Here is a 14094-nt window from a genome sequence, read left to right on the forward strand (position 1 = left end):
GGAAATCTGATCACTGCATGTTGACAGCATTGTCGGTGGGGCTTCACTTTGCTTGGCAGCTGCACCATACCTGGCTCCACTTTTCCTCCAGTAAAATTTAGCTTCTCCAAAAGGGGGGAAAAAAATAAAAAGAGAGATAATTGCACTCTGCCCGCTTTGTAGTGCCAGCAGGTGGCATACAGAAGATGCTATTTCCTTTGAGGGGATTTTCTTCCTTTCTCTGGAGATCACAGAACTTGGAGATCAAAAGATTCTGAGGTGAAAACACCATCTTGCTGAAAGGTTAACTATCAATAATTCATCATGAGCAAGTAAAATGCTGTTTGCTTACTTCTCTGTCCAGAAAAGTTTTAAATAACATTCTGCCTTGCAAAAACTCCTGGAAGCAATCCGAAGCTACTATCTTTGAATGGCTTTTAAAAGATGCTTGCTGTCCAAATGCCTGGTCCTTGGCCTTTGGGGATGCTTACTAAGAGTGGTGCTTCAAAAGTGGGGGGGGGGGGAGGACAAGGGGGAAAAAAACCTTGAGGCACTTTGTTACGTCTCTGCCATTTCAAATTTTTGTGTGACAACAGGTCAACAAACTGAGTGTCAGTGGTAACTACGCTTGGATGGAAGAAAAAAAATGGGCTTGGTTTTTGTTTGTAGTCTTATTCCAAATGTCTGGGTTTAAGGAACCTCTGCTTCTCCCACATTAGCTCTCTAGACAAATCTTGAACCACCTTTGTAGCAAGCCCCTAACAAACTCTGTCACTTTGACCTAATCCAGTTTTCTGCACAGCTGTGCTAAAGTCACCTTTAGTTTTATCACATTTTAATGCAAACAAGGCCGGAAGGGTACTTGTTTGGACTGAAGAAGCTGTGACAATTCATATGAATAGGAACTTCAGTAACTGGGAAGAAAAATGTGACAGGGAGCTTTATCACTGCATTGTACACAACAATCTGAAAATTATTGCTTCTTTAGGGGGCTATTCTTGCATTGAGGCCTAGCACAGTCTATGCTAAGCAGCTAGACAGAACTCTGAATGGTTTGCCAGTCCTAAAGACGGATTTTCATTCTATTGTGTGTGGGTATCCCTGACTCTCCTAAGAGGATTTCAAAAGCAGGACAAGGCAGCTCGATCAGACTTTACTAAGGTTCATGGCATGCCCTTTAAAATTCAAAGACCATTTTTTTTCCCCTCAGTGCTTGCTTTGGAAAAGAATGATGTCAAATGAGCATGTGATCTAAAAGAAAGCAGCAAACTTTATACAGGAAAAAAAAGAGTATTTGATAAATAGGAGAGGACAAATGATACATAGTTTTTACTTGTATGTGCAGGCACACACACAAATAATATCATGGACAAAATCATGAGCAGAGTGATTAGGACTTCTATGTGTAAATAGTGAAGCTGTAATTCTATAAGAGCTGTCCATGTAAGGGATGAATGAGTGCAAGTAGTAGCAAATCTTGATATGTGTTTAAGCTTAGACAATTTGATGGTGATTGTTATGATATTAAAGGATAGTTATTAGTACGTAGTCAAGGCAGCTTATACCTTCATTATATATTTATTACTGTGATGATTTTATTCAATCTCTTCTTGCAAGCCTAAAAGAACAAAAAGTAGGTATGGGTGGGTGGGAATAAGAGAGTGAATGCACTTTAGGAAGATAAACAGTGTCGATAATCTCTGATCTTTTTGAATTGAATTACCAATTTACAGCACTAAGTTTAAAGCACTAAACTGAATTATCCAGCTGCTACTAATCACATCAGTTTATTGTAAACTGTGTTATTGCCAACTGCTCTTTAAGAACACTGACCTTAAAAGACTTGAATAGATGCTACACAGCTAAATCAACTATACATTCATATCTTAGGGATCAGCAAACCAAGATGAACTGGAATTGCTCAGTTCAGTCAGAAGATCACATTGTTTACTACTGAGGACATTAAAAATAAATAATGAATGTGTTGTTTTCATAGTACAGCAAGTAGTTGACTACAATGCAATCAACGACTGAATAATATCAATTAGATTTAATATAATGATTATTCAAGTTTATGCAGAAGAAGAGGTAGATTAGTTTTATGGTCTTCAATTTGAAATTGATTAAACATGCCCAGAATACTGCTTGTGGTTAGAGACTGGAATGCCAAATTTAGAAGCATTAAGGAGGAAACTGTAGCTGGACTGTATGGCCACAGAAACTGTTTTATCAATTTCTGCCTATCCAATTATTTCTTCATTGCTAATACAATCTTCAAAAAACCAAAATGATACCTATGTACATAGACATCACCAGATAGAGAACTAGCAATTAATGACTATATTAATTGTACAAGGAGGTGGAAGAGTTCCGTTATAACAGCAAACATGTGGCCAGAAGTTGACTGTGGAAGAGATCACATATTGCTTATGTGCAAGTTCCAAATTAAGTTAAAGTGGAATAAGGAAGCCAACCATGTCCACAAAATGAACTTGAGCATATGCCCACCATTTTCAAGGAGAAGCTTTGAAGTCCTGAACTCCATTGATCAGGAACCAGAAGAACTGTGGAATGAAATCAAATAAGTTGTTAGGAATGAATTTGAAAAAAGACTGCCAAATATCAAGAAACAGAAGAAAGCAAACTGGATGTCAGAATAACCATGGAAATTGCCAAGAAGAGAAGATAAAGTCAAGAAAGACAAAGATATCATGAAGGAACATAACAAAAATTTCAGGGAGCTGTTAGAAGACACAAGATGCAGTATTACAACAACGTCTGTAAAGATATTTAACACAGTAGCAGACATGGAAAACAAGGAAAGAACCAAAGAAGATCAAACAAAGGTGGAAGGAGTATATTGAAATTCTGTACAGCGGAGATGTCAACAAAATTACTTAGAAAATATTCCCTACTTAAAATAACTTCTAGGTGAAGTTGAAGTTGAAGGTGAAGTTACATCAGCACACTGGTCATTACCAAATCAGAAGACTACAGAAATTGATGGAATACCTACAGAAATACAGTAAGCAACAAAAGGATCAGTAAAGGTTCTAACCAAGCTATGCCAGCAAACTTAAAAAAGGAGATGGCAGATGTTCAGCCTGGCTTTAGGCAATGCCAAGGAACACAAAACTTCATTGCTGATGCATGCTAGATAATTGAGAAAACCCAAGAATACCAAAAAGAAGTCACAATGTGCTTTATCATTTATAGAAAAGCCTTTGATTGTGTCAATCACATCAAGCTGTGAAATGTGCTCAGAAAAATGGGAATCACAGAACATCTCATTGTCTTCATGAGAAACATATACTGTACAGGTCAGGAAGCAGGAAGCCACTGTACAGACAGAACATGGTGAAACAGACTGGCTCCAGTTTGGCAAAGGAGTGTGACAAGGCTATATACTCTCCCCTTATTTATTTAAGCTATATGCTGAATATATATTAAGGGAAGCTGGATTGGAAGAAGATGAGCATGATTTTAAAATTGGAGGAAGAAACATCAGGAACTGTGCTATGCTGATGACACATTTCTGATAGCTGACAGTGTAAAAGAACTGCAAACTCTAGTAATGAAAGCAAAGAAATACAGTTTAAAAATGGACTAAAATTAAACATAAAGGCAACCAAACTAATGACAACAGGTACAGCAACCAGCCTTAGAACTGACAATATATTTAAGTGGTGGTTTTAGAATCAACTATCAACAGTAAAGGAATCAGCAGTCAAGAAATACGCTGCAGACCAGCACTTGATAGGGTAGCAATAAAGGCCTTAGAAAATGTGTTCAGTTGTCAGGATGTGTCAATACCTCTAAAGATCAGAATAGTGCAAGCAATGGTTTCCCCTGTGACACTCTATGGAAGTGAAAGTTAGAGTATTGACACTTTTGAACTTTGGTGTTGGAAAAGACTCCTAAGAATGCCATGGATAGCCAAGAAAACAAACAAATGGATCATTGAACAAATCAACCTACAGTTCTCACTTGAGGCACAAATGACCAGGCTCAAATTATCCTACTTCAGACACATTATACAAAGATCCAGCTCTCTGGAAAAATCTATAATGATGGAAAAGAAGGAAAGAAAGAGAAGAAGAGGCTGACCTGATGAGCAAGGTGGATGGACAAAATCACAATGTTGTTAGGAAAACCTAAAGAACCAGGCTAGAGACAAATTCTCCTGAAGAAAATCTATCTAATGTTTGGCAGAACAAGCAGGACAAGGCAAAGAGGTCTGGGGTGATCTTTGTATCAGGAGGCAAGGTGTTCCACAGCAGAGGGACAGCTATAGAGAAAGCCCATCATCTGGCTCCCACATCTTTGACTTCATGTAGTGGGAGGACTCTTGGTAATCCCACCCTGCAAGAATGTACAGGATGATCCAGTTCTTATTTATTTTATTTATTTATTGTCTAATTTATGTAGCCACCCATTTCACAAAGCCAGTGACTCTGGGCGGCATACAACAGGGTTCAAACAATTAATAAATACCTAAAACCATTATCATTATTAATTATTAAAAACATTAAAAACTATAAAAACAGAGCTAATACAAAAAAATACTCGGGAGATGTTCTTGAAGGAGATATGGTCTTGTAAGTATCTGGAAATATAGTTATGTGGGGTTTTCAAGGTGCAAACATCACTACCCAGAAGCAAATGGGTAACCAGGGCAATGACTATAGAATAGACGCTACACAGCTAAATCAACTGCTTTCAGATAGGCCAATGCACTTTGGACCAATTGAAGCTTCTGGATCTCCTTCAAAGACAGCCCTATCTAGACCATGTTGCAGTAGTCTAACCATGAGGGGACAAGGGCATGAGTTACAGTAGTCAGGACCTTCCAATCCACAGTTAATGCACCAGGTGAAGCTAGGCAAAGGATCCTCTGATCAAAGCTTCCAGCTGCTGTCCTACAGAAGTGACAAGTCCAGGAGGATCAAGCGCTAATAATAGAGCTAGGATAGAGCCAGATCTATCAGCAACAAACTCCAGCTTATAGAGATTTAATCCAAGCTTGTTTCAACCCATCCAGACATAAGGATCCTCTAGGTACCAGGTGAGGATTTGAACAGCATTCCCATGTCAGCCTGGGGTGATACCTCACTCCCAACTGATGGATGATCTCTCCCAACAGGTTCATGTATTGTAGATGTTAAATAGCATGGGGGTACTCCACACTGGAACAACCACTGGCTCAACCACTCTTCTTCCAGACAAACAGACGGAAGCCTCCTGCTCAGGAAGTAAAGAAACCACTTCCCCAATGTCCAACTCTTGTAGGTAGTCCAGAAATATACCACAATCAATGGTACTGAAGGTAACTAAGAGGTCAGTTCAGTTTTGGAAACATGCAATTTGAATGTTAAGTTTTATATTTGCATTAGTTGGGAAACTAAACAATGTCCATTTTTGTTCACTTTTCTTTATAGAGGTATTTTATAATAGTTTCCCAGTACAAGTCCCACTGGTTATTACTAACCACATGCAACAGAAACATTGCATCTGCACAGATTTTGCTTGAACGCTCTGTGTAGAAGAGGTTGGACAATAGAAATTGGTGCAAATATCTGTAGAGGTCTGGCTGCTCAGTAACATTTCTGCTGTTAGCAAATAAATGTGAGCTCCTCTAAGTCTGTCCATGGGAATAGCAATAGGTTGGTTCCATAATATACAAAATAAATGACAACTCTCATGTTGCCTATCATTATAACTAATATGAATGAGATCAAGATATTCATCTGGTGTTGAGGGAAGGCATGTATCCGTCAAATTGTCCCAGAGGTGAATTGTCTCATACAAAATTTGCTATATGGCAGAGAACCTTAGTTTGTGTAACATTTTCTTTACGATATCACTTTGTGTAGCATTTTGTCTATGGCTCCCTGGTTTCTTTAACAGGAATCTTTCATAAATAAGGAAATTCCTCTGCTGAAAATAAAAATCTGGCAAATTGACAAGCAGAAGAAGAAATCAGTGAAAGGGCACAGGTACCATAGAAAAGTAACCTAGTATTGCCTAGACTGTAGAACAATATCCTTGATATGTAAGCAGCTTTTGAGTTATTCTAATCTTAGAAGCAGCCACTGACATTCCATCAATTCCAGCAGAGGCATAAGTCTTCACTCCACCTAGCTTTCCCATAATTACCTTAGGTCGACCATTAACTGCCTGAGTGCAGGTTTCCATGCCTCAGACTCAATTCCATGTAACCTTAATAAATTCACAAGGCTTCTCTATATAAACCACTGCTATGGACTCCAGAGAAAGATAATTGACCACAAAATGAGTTATACGTCTCATAATGAAAGTACTTATTATTTAGCAGGAGACAAGGAGTCTCTTGCTAAAGTCTGCATTCTAACAGTAATCTTCTTTAAAACTTGCTATTTTTATCATTTAAAAAGAAGAAATGTTTTATTAACAGTAAGCTTAACATAGGCTTTATTTAAAAAAGAAAAAAGAAAAGAAAGACAGAAACCTCACTGAAGGATCTGAATATTCTATGAGGCTCAAAAAAAGTTCATTGTAAATGAAATTCCATCACTCGGCAAACGGGCAGGCCGGCTGCTGCATTGCCAAGCAACACTCTACCAAGGATTACTGATGAGCCACTTCCGTTTCATAGGAATATGCAGAAGAGCTTCTAGCAAACAACTGTGAAAAGAAAAGGAAGCCGCACATGTTTTCTAGGGAGCTGCAAGCCAAAGAAAATTAGAATGTGCTGCAACTTCATTGCCATCAATGATTTGAAGTCAGAGCTGCAATTGCAATCCTGTATGCTCACTTACCTGGAAATAAACTTTGATAAATTCCATAACAATAGAAAAACATATATGTGTTACTAAGTCTCAATTATATTGAACTATGATTGACACTATTAAGATCTAGTTAGCTATCTTTCATGCATACCTATGTTCTAGATCAGTGTTTCTCAACCTTGGCAACTTGAAGATGTGTGGACTTCAACTCCCAGAATTCCCCAGTTCCCCATGCTGGCTGGGGAATTCTGGGAGTTGAAATCCACACATCTTCAAGCTGTCAAGATTGAGAAACACTGTTCTAGATATTGAAGTTTGCACTCAAAATCTCAGAGAAATGTCAACTGTTTAATTTCAGAATGTGCATAAGATTTATTTTCCTGTTAGTTTCTGAATCTGTGTGAAAAATATAACCGTTTTTTAAATGTATGTTCCTACATTTTTGTGAATACGATATTCAGTCTACAACCTTCAGTTCACTGGTTTGGTTCTAGACTTAACTGTGCTTAATAAAGTCACTGAAAGCAAGAGAATTTAAACTAATCACAACTTAACTTGTCTCATTGATCCACTCTTAAATTGGGGGAGAGGGAGACAGATGACAGTTAATGGATGAACTTGAACAATGTAAAAACCAAAATTACTATTGTTCCTTGTATCATGTCTATAAAATAAAAAGAATGGTATGAATGTCTGAATACATGAAAAAAGTGAGGGGAAACACTCAAGAGCACAAGCTTCTATTTTCTGAACAGTCACTTACATGATACCATTGCTTGCCTATCCTTGACCTTGCTCAACTTTCCAAATAATTTGAATACCCCAACTTTTGGCTACTACAAAGTTGTTTTCCCTTGGTACAAAGAACTATTGTCTTGATGTCCAAAGTTTTCACAGATAAAAACATTCACTGCTTATTAAAGCATATTTGTCAGTGCCACTAGGTAGGCCAGATGAGGAAATCAACTCCACCAGGAAGCTAAAACTACTTTGGTTGAGACTGGCTATAATAGAGTCACGAAAGCCTGATTGCGTTATACGTCCTCCTCCGCCTCCTTAAGTTCAGTTAATTAGGGAGGCTTCTGAGCTGCTTCTGAATGTTATTTGGCTGTTCTGGACTTTAAAAAATGCTTTGCCCGCTCCATTAGAGATATATTTCTTACAATATTGTGGTGCAGTGTATTTATCATCTTTACTCTCTAAAGCTGTATTCTTTATGAATGAATGAATAAATAACAAAAAAATAATCCAAGACATCTGTGACTATTCTTAAAAATTAAAAAAAATGTGTGAAGTATAATATTTGGTAGCATTTAAAAGATAAGGTGATATACTGCATTTCTATTCATTTCAGACTGATTGTAACAACAGTATCAGTCGTTTTATGACAGATGTAGTTTTGCTTTCATGAAATAGTACATTGAGAAATGGGACACAAATTTATCCCCTATAAATGTGTCCCTTTTTATGATATAGGACTGCATGTCAATAAATAGACAAGATTAGTTTACTGTCACACCTGAAGTTTTTTTTTTTGACACTAATTACAATATATTACTCAACACCCCTGTCTGGGGATTTAATATACTTGCAGTGAAAGTTAAAATGCTATATGGCTCATACGATTTCTGTCTAATACAGTACACTAGGGAGCATCATTCTCTTGTCTTATCAGGCCCATCTGAAATACATATTTGTCAGTTCCAAATTTTCAAGCCTTTTAAGCAGAGATTTGGAAAAGTATATTGTTTGACTTAGACCTACCTTGTGGCATTCGAGATATTTTATCTGGAGAATCTGCCAACAAGTTTTATCTTTGCTTATTAAGGCTCATATATTTTGGACTCATCTTCTGATAGAAGCGTCACCTTTACCAAATAGCAACTGTCCTTGTAATTTTCCTCAAAAAATTGGCAAGCATAGATCTGCTTTTTCAGTCTCATGGTTCTAATGTAGTTAAAATTCAAATTCTAATTTTCTCTAAAATAAGTCCATGATGATTTTCTGTTAATGTCCTAGTTCATTTAACAACTTTTGACACATTGAATCAACTTTTGGCACATTGAATGAGAAGTCATTGCTATTGCTAGTTTTTGAAACTCTTTTCCTAGGGCATCTCTATAGGTCTTCTGCTATAGGTTAACATTTTGTGTTTAGAAAGATCTTTGGCCTTTGAAAAGTGGATTTTCATTACCTGGTCATTTATCTCTTCTAAAACTTTTACTTTTCATCTACAACTCAACCTCCTTGGTTGCATACATTTGGCCATGCAATTGCCACCACATTTGCTGGGGCTCATAGATTAGCTGCAATATGGCATTGTCAGCACTCCAAGTTTACACACTGAACAGAAGAAAGAACTCAGTCATTCCTAGTTTCTACTTTGTAGCCTTGTGACTCTTTAACTCAGTGTTTCTCAACCTTGGCCACTTTAAGACATGTGGACATCAACTGGGGAATTCTGGGAGTTGAAGTCCACATGTCTTAAAGTGGCCAAGGTTGAGAAACACTGCTTTAAGCAAATAACACTGGATTTTCTGTAACCTGGCATGATGCTCTGAGGGTTGGCTCTCAAGTAAAGATGCCTTGCCTTCCTCTCTCCTTTCTGCAGCATTCAGCATTTGCTTCTTCCTCTCATGTTCTTGATCCTTTTCACTTCTTTTCTTTCTCATTCAGCTGCTCAAAATGTTGTCTTTCATTTCATTTTTAAAAGAGTTTGGATGTGCCAGAAAACTATTTTCCCAGAAATGGCTGTGGCCTAGAGTTGAAAAGGTGGAACATGTATATGATACAGCATTAGCCATTATCAATTCCAGCATATTTGCTGAAGTAAGTAATCCAGTCCTTTTCCATTCAGCCCAACATAGCAAGATGGGTTGTGTAAAGCCACAAGCCAGCCCTCCTTACTCAGCTGAACAAGAACCTGCTCTTGGCCCATTCCTTTTCCCCATCCCTTTATGGCCTGGGGTTGAACTTTCAGGGTGTTAGGACAGAAAGATGCCTGGTATGGCTGCAGCTTTATCTGAAAAGTGGCTTTTAAGTCGTTTAAGAGATAGAAAGGGTGTTGTCACTGCATCTTCCTTATTAAGATGGGAGGAAAGGGGAGAAAGTATGTAGGGAAAAGAGACAGTATGACATTGGGAGAGGGAATTGAGAGTGGAGAAAAAACAGGGAGTGGAGATATGTTAAGTACCTAGGAACATGTAATGGGGCAGACACCTTCCCCAGAAGCCCCTCAAAATGGCAAGACAGCAACAAACGGGCATTGTCTTGATACCAGATGTGCACTGAATTTACTAACTGTTAAGAGCATGGAGAAAAATTAATTAATTGAGCTTTCCTTATTTATGATCTCTCACCATTTTTTTCTAGCCCTGACATCCATAGGCCTGCTTCTTTCTGTCCTCTCTATGCATTGTGAGAAGGCATTCCGAAACTCCTGCAGAATGGTGGAACACAACCTAAGTTAGGACATGGTTGAAGCCAAGAAAATTCTGCTCTGCTTTCCCCTCCAGCCTCATCCAAGGGTAAGCAAACCAGCCAGGGAATATGCAGACAAGTAAGATAAGAACTTTAATTTGCCCTATAAGCAAATTTTGCACTTTCATTCATTTCTGGTAGAATTAAAGGTCTTTATTTTAATGTTTATTTCAGTTTAAGAATTAGACTGAGACTGTAGTTGAACACTAACTAGTTCACCTTGTTAACTATTATGCTTTTTCTTACAAAAATAGTAATAAAAAATGCATTCCAGCTAGATTTCAAACCAAAGACATTCTGCAATAAGACAACTGACATAAACATTGACTAAAAGTAGAAAATGGACAAAACACTTGAACAGGAAAATATTAATTTGGAAGTAGAGCAGGAAAATACATCCAGAAGTCACATTAATAGTGGGTGCGGGTGTGTGTGAGTACAGGCCAACATCGTCTGTTCCTGCCCTACAAAAATGGTTCCTGGCTAATACTAGCAACAAGATAACTGGACAGTGCAGATAAGTCCTATAAGGTAGCAGAAAAACACAACAATTCTCCTGACAATCCTAGGAAGCCTACTAAGAATAATTTGAGCTCTTGCCACTTATTTTGAGGAGGAAAGTCGAACAGTAAATAACAAAAGATCAAAGTTATGTCCTTTACCAAGACACCTAGGAGTCATAAATATAAGTCACAAATAAATAGAAATCAAATTGAGCAGGTTAAGTCCTTTGACATGGACTCATGTTTCATTCCTCTGGTTCTTGGAGTGTCCAAGTTAAATCTGCCACCGAAAAGCTCTAAGGCTATCCTGAATAATTATATTTTAGCTGTTCTCAAAGCATTAACAGCTAATTGTGCAAATGCTGTGCTCAAATTTGTCATTATAAGGACTATAAACCCCTGCAATTGTCCAGTCCAATTATGCAAAGAAGCATGGCTGCTTTAATAAATCACAGAACTGAATCCAAAGCACTGAACAGCCCTATTTGCCATACTTTCCTGCATTTTGACTTGTGCCTGCCATAGCTAAGTCTGAACTAACTAGAACATGCTTTAACTAATTTTTCCCATTGCATCTTTGGCATTCCTAACCCTGCAAGATGGTTTTAATTTAACCTGGGAAGTAATTGAAGGGAGTATAGTATGCCCATCTGCAGATTGTCTTCTCAATTCTTGACCTGACTGGGATTGGGAAGGGTAAAGTAGCTATAAAAGACATTCTTTCTGAGAAGGATCAGAGTGAGATTCCTCTTCTCCTTAGAAAGAATATGGACAGAAGAGGCTTGTTATCAGCCAGATGTTTAACTGCACATGTGCAAACCAAAGAAGAGCCTCTATTTTAGAACAATTCAATGCTTTACTCTTAACCTTACTGGAGGGGAGATGTGATAGTATTCTGCTGATCAATGTTATTACCCATATCTATTGCACAAGAGAAGCACAATATGCAGATTATGCACTACTTCAATGTCCATTCTAAGTGTTATTCGGACCAATTTCTATAGTTATTGCTGTAGAGAACTTGGAAAAGATAACTACGGAAATATTTTTTATCAATTTCCTGTCTGATCAATATGTGGAAATTAACCATCTATGTTGCTCAGTTTTGTCTGTTGGCTATACTTACACTCAAAATGTTTTAGAAGTATTAGCATTTCTTGTCAAATATTCGATTGTAGCTTACTGGATATAAGTTTCTTCTTCTCCCTTTTTTTGATTTTAATATTTCTGTCTCACCTTGAACTATAATTTATTTTTATCTTAGTGTGTTGGACTGGGTGACCCAGGTTCAGTCATCTACTCAGTAATAGAGCTCACTGTCCTATAGACCAACCTAATAGAATTAGTGTCGTAAACATAAAATGATAGTTATCCTTTCTGAGGAAAGCTATGAGATAAATTTAATAATAAAAATCATAAAAGTGTTCCTTTCAGCAAGAGGAGCTTTACTTTTACTTTTATTTTTGCAATTACGTATTTTCTTCTTAGTATGAGGGTTGTGCATGTATAAGAATTATTATGTCGCCTTCAAAATTACAGTGCACCTCCTAATAAAATACGCTTCTTTGGTTTATATAGCTTTTCAGAACCATCAAATTAAGACACGCTCTTTGTGCAGTTTTTTTACTACCACCTAGAAATCTGCATTCAGAGTCTGTATAGTAGCTGCCTAATGTAACCAGAGATTAATATGCTAGAAAACCACAATTTATGATAGCTAGGATCGCACAAGTATCAGCTGACAATACTGTGTCACATTTGATTTCAAAGAAGTAGCATTAACAATGGCTTATAGTAATAACAGTAATGCTTCTTCCCCTTAGGGAAAGGCAGAGAATACTATCTTGCCACATGATCTCATTTCTTTTAAGCTTTGCACTAACCGCTGACATATCACATAAATGCCTCCTTTATTACCTGCCAGTGATTGTCTTCTGTATTGGGAATAGCCCCTGGAACCTATGCCCACATGCCAGCAAAGTGCTTCACTTACTTCATGTGAATTTCTCTCTGTTTAGTGTTCCATGAGGCCTCTTTATACACCTGACCATTCTTACTAACTCAGGTAGCCTAAATTACACTGCCTGTGAAAGGCCTTTGTTCCATTGCCTGGGACTGGAGTGGGCAGAGACCTGGGTTATGTTTCTGAATTTGCCAAGTAAGCATTTTGCCATTTTAGCCCACTTTTCACTGTGTCCAGCAAATAAGGCAGCCTGGTCACCCTTCTCTGTATGATTTCAACTCTTATCATCGCAACCGTTTCTAAATAGTGCCACATTTCAGGCCTGGGCCTGTACTGACGAGCCCCTTAGTAAACCCAATGACGAACATTTCAGATTGTCTGTATACAGTACCTTCTTTCAGTTTCAGTATGGGCAAAAATAAATGCATTTGCTTTGTCATTCTGTTCTCATTTATGCTCATTTAGAAAGCACGCTTTTCCTCTTATGCAATGATCACTCAACATGCATCAGAAATAACACCGCAAAACTAGAATATCACGTGGTGCACCTATTATAGCTGGGACTAATTATTGTTGTAATGCCATTCCCTGTCCACTCATGACATATTTATGAACTTTGATATGTGGGTAGTTTGGTTTCAGTATCATTTTAATAGCACTTGCAAAGTCTTATGGGTGTGTTTGCAGCAAGTTTTAATAACATTGTGCTCATTTTCTTTAAGGTTTCCATGGCATGAAAATAATACTGGACTATAATATCGCTATCATGAACTATCATTAATATCTTCAGTAATACTGACAACAGGCTGAACTGATATTAATTACCAGTATTCTTGATCCAGGTGGCTTTCATTCAGGTTTAATAGAAGGTGCACTAAAGCTCTATTAAGACCGAACCAAGGTCTTATATCTGTTCTTATGAGTTGCTTATATCTGTTCTTATGAGTTCATAAATATAATACAACAAATCAGATAGCTAAGATATAATAACATTTTAAAGTTCAGTTGTTGCTAAAATACTTCAGTGACTCAGAAGCAATGGTGAACGTGCAGAACTGGAATGCATTTCACTTCATTCAATTTGTATACCAGAACAATAGACACAAGATGCATTTTTATTCCACATTTTGAATGCAAAAACAGCATTGCTCTACAAGCTGTCTAAACAATGCCTGTGAAGGACAGTAACAACTAAAATGGAATATCCCTGGGAAAGTGTAATAATGCAAACTTAGAATGCGAGATGAAGGAAATTGCCTTATTTTCTTTGCTCCAGAAATATGAACTTAGAGATCCCACACTGTTTGCTTTAGTTTTTAGTTTGCCAGGTGCAATGAGACACTAGGACAGAATGCACTCAAGATATTTGTCTGGGTGATTTTCTTTCCTTTTTTATTTTCAT

The 14094-nt window shown here is 37.5% G+C and overlaps 1 long non-coding RNA gene across 1 annotated transcript in view; it reads left to right on the plus strand.

Annotated features, from left to right (window-relative positions):
* The first annotated feature begins 10124 nt into the window (after window positions 1–10124).
* The window catches only part of LOC148216713 (uncharacterized), a 55291-nt gene continuing 51321 nt past the window's right edge, over window positions 10125–14094 (plus strand). The window contains exon 1 of the long non-coding RNA XR_015794879.1: window positions 10125–10273. This is a non-coding gene — a long non-coding RNA (uncharacterized LOC148216713). The remainder of the gene's footprint in view (window positions 10274–14094) is intronic.

The sequence above is a fragment of the Python bivittatus genome, unplaced genomic scaffold (genome assembly GCF_059951505.1).
Source record: "Python bivittatus isolate LINGU-HERP-01145 unplaced genomic scaffold, Pbiv_v1 ctg000080_np1212, whole genome shotgun sequence".
NCBI lineage: Eukaryota > Metazoa > Chordata > Lepidosauria > Squamata > Pythonidae > Python > Python bivittatus.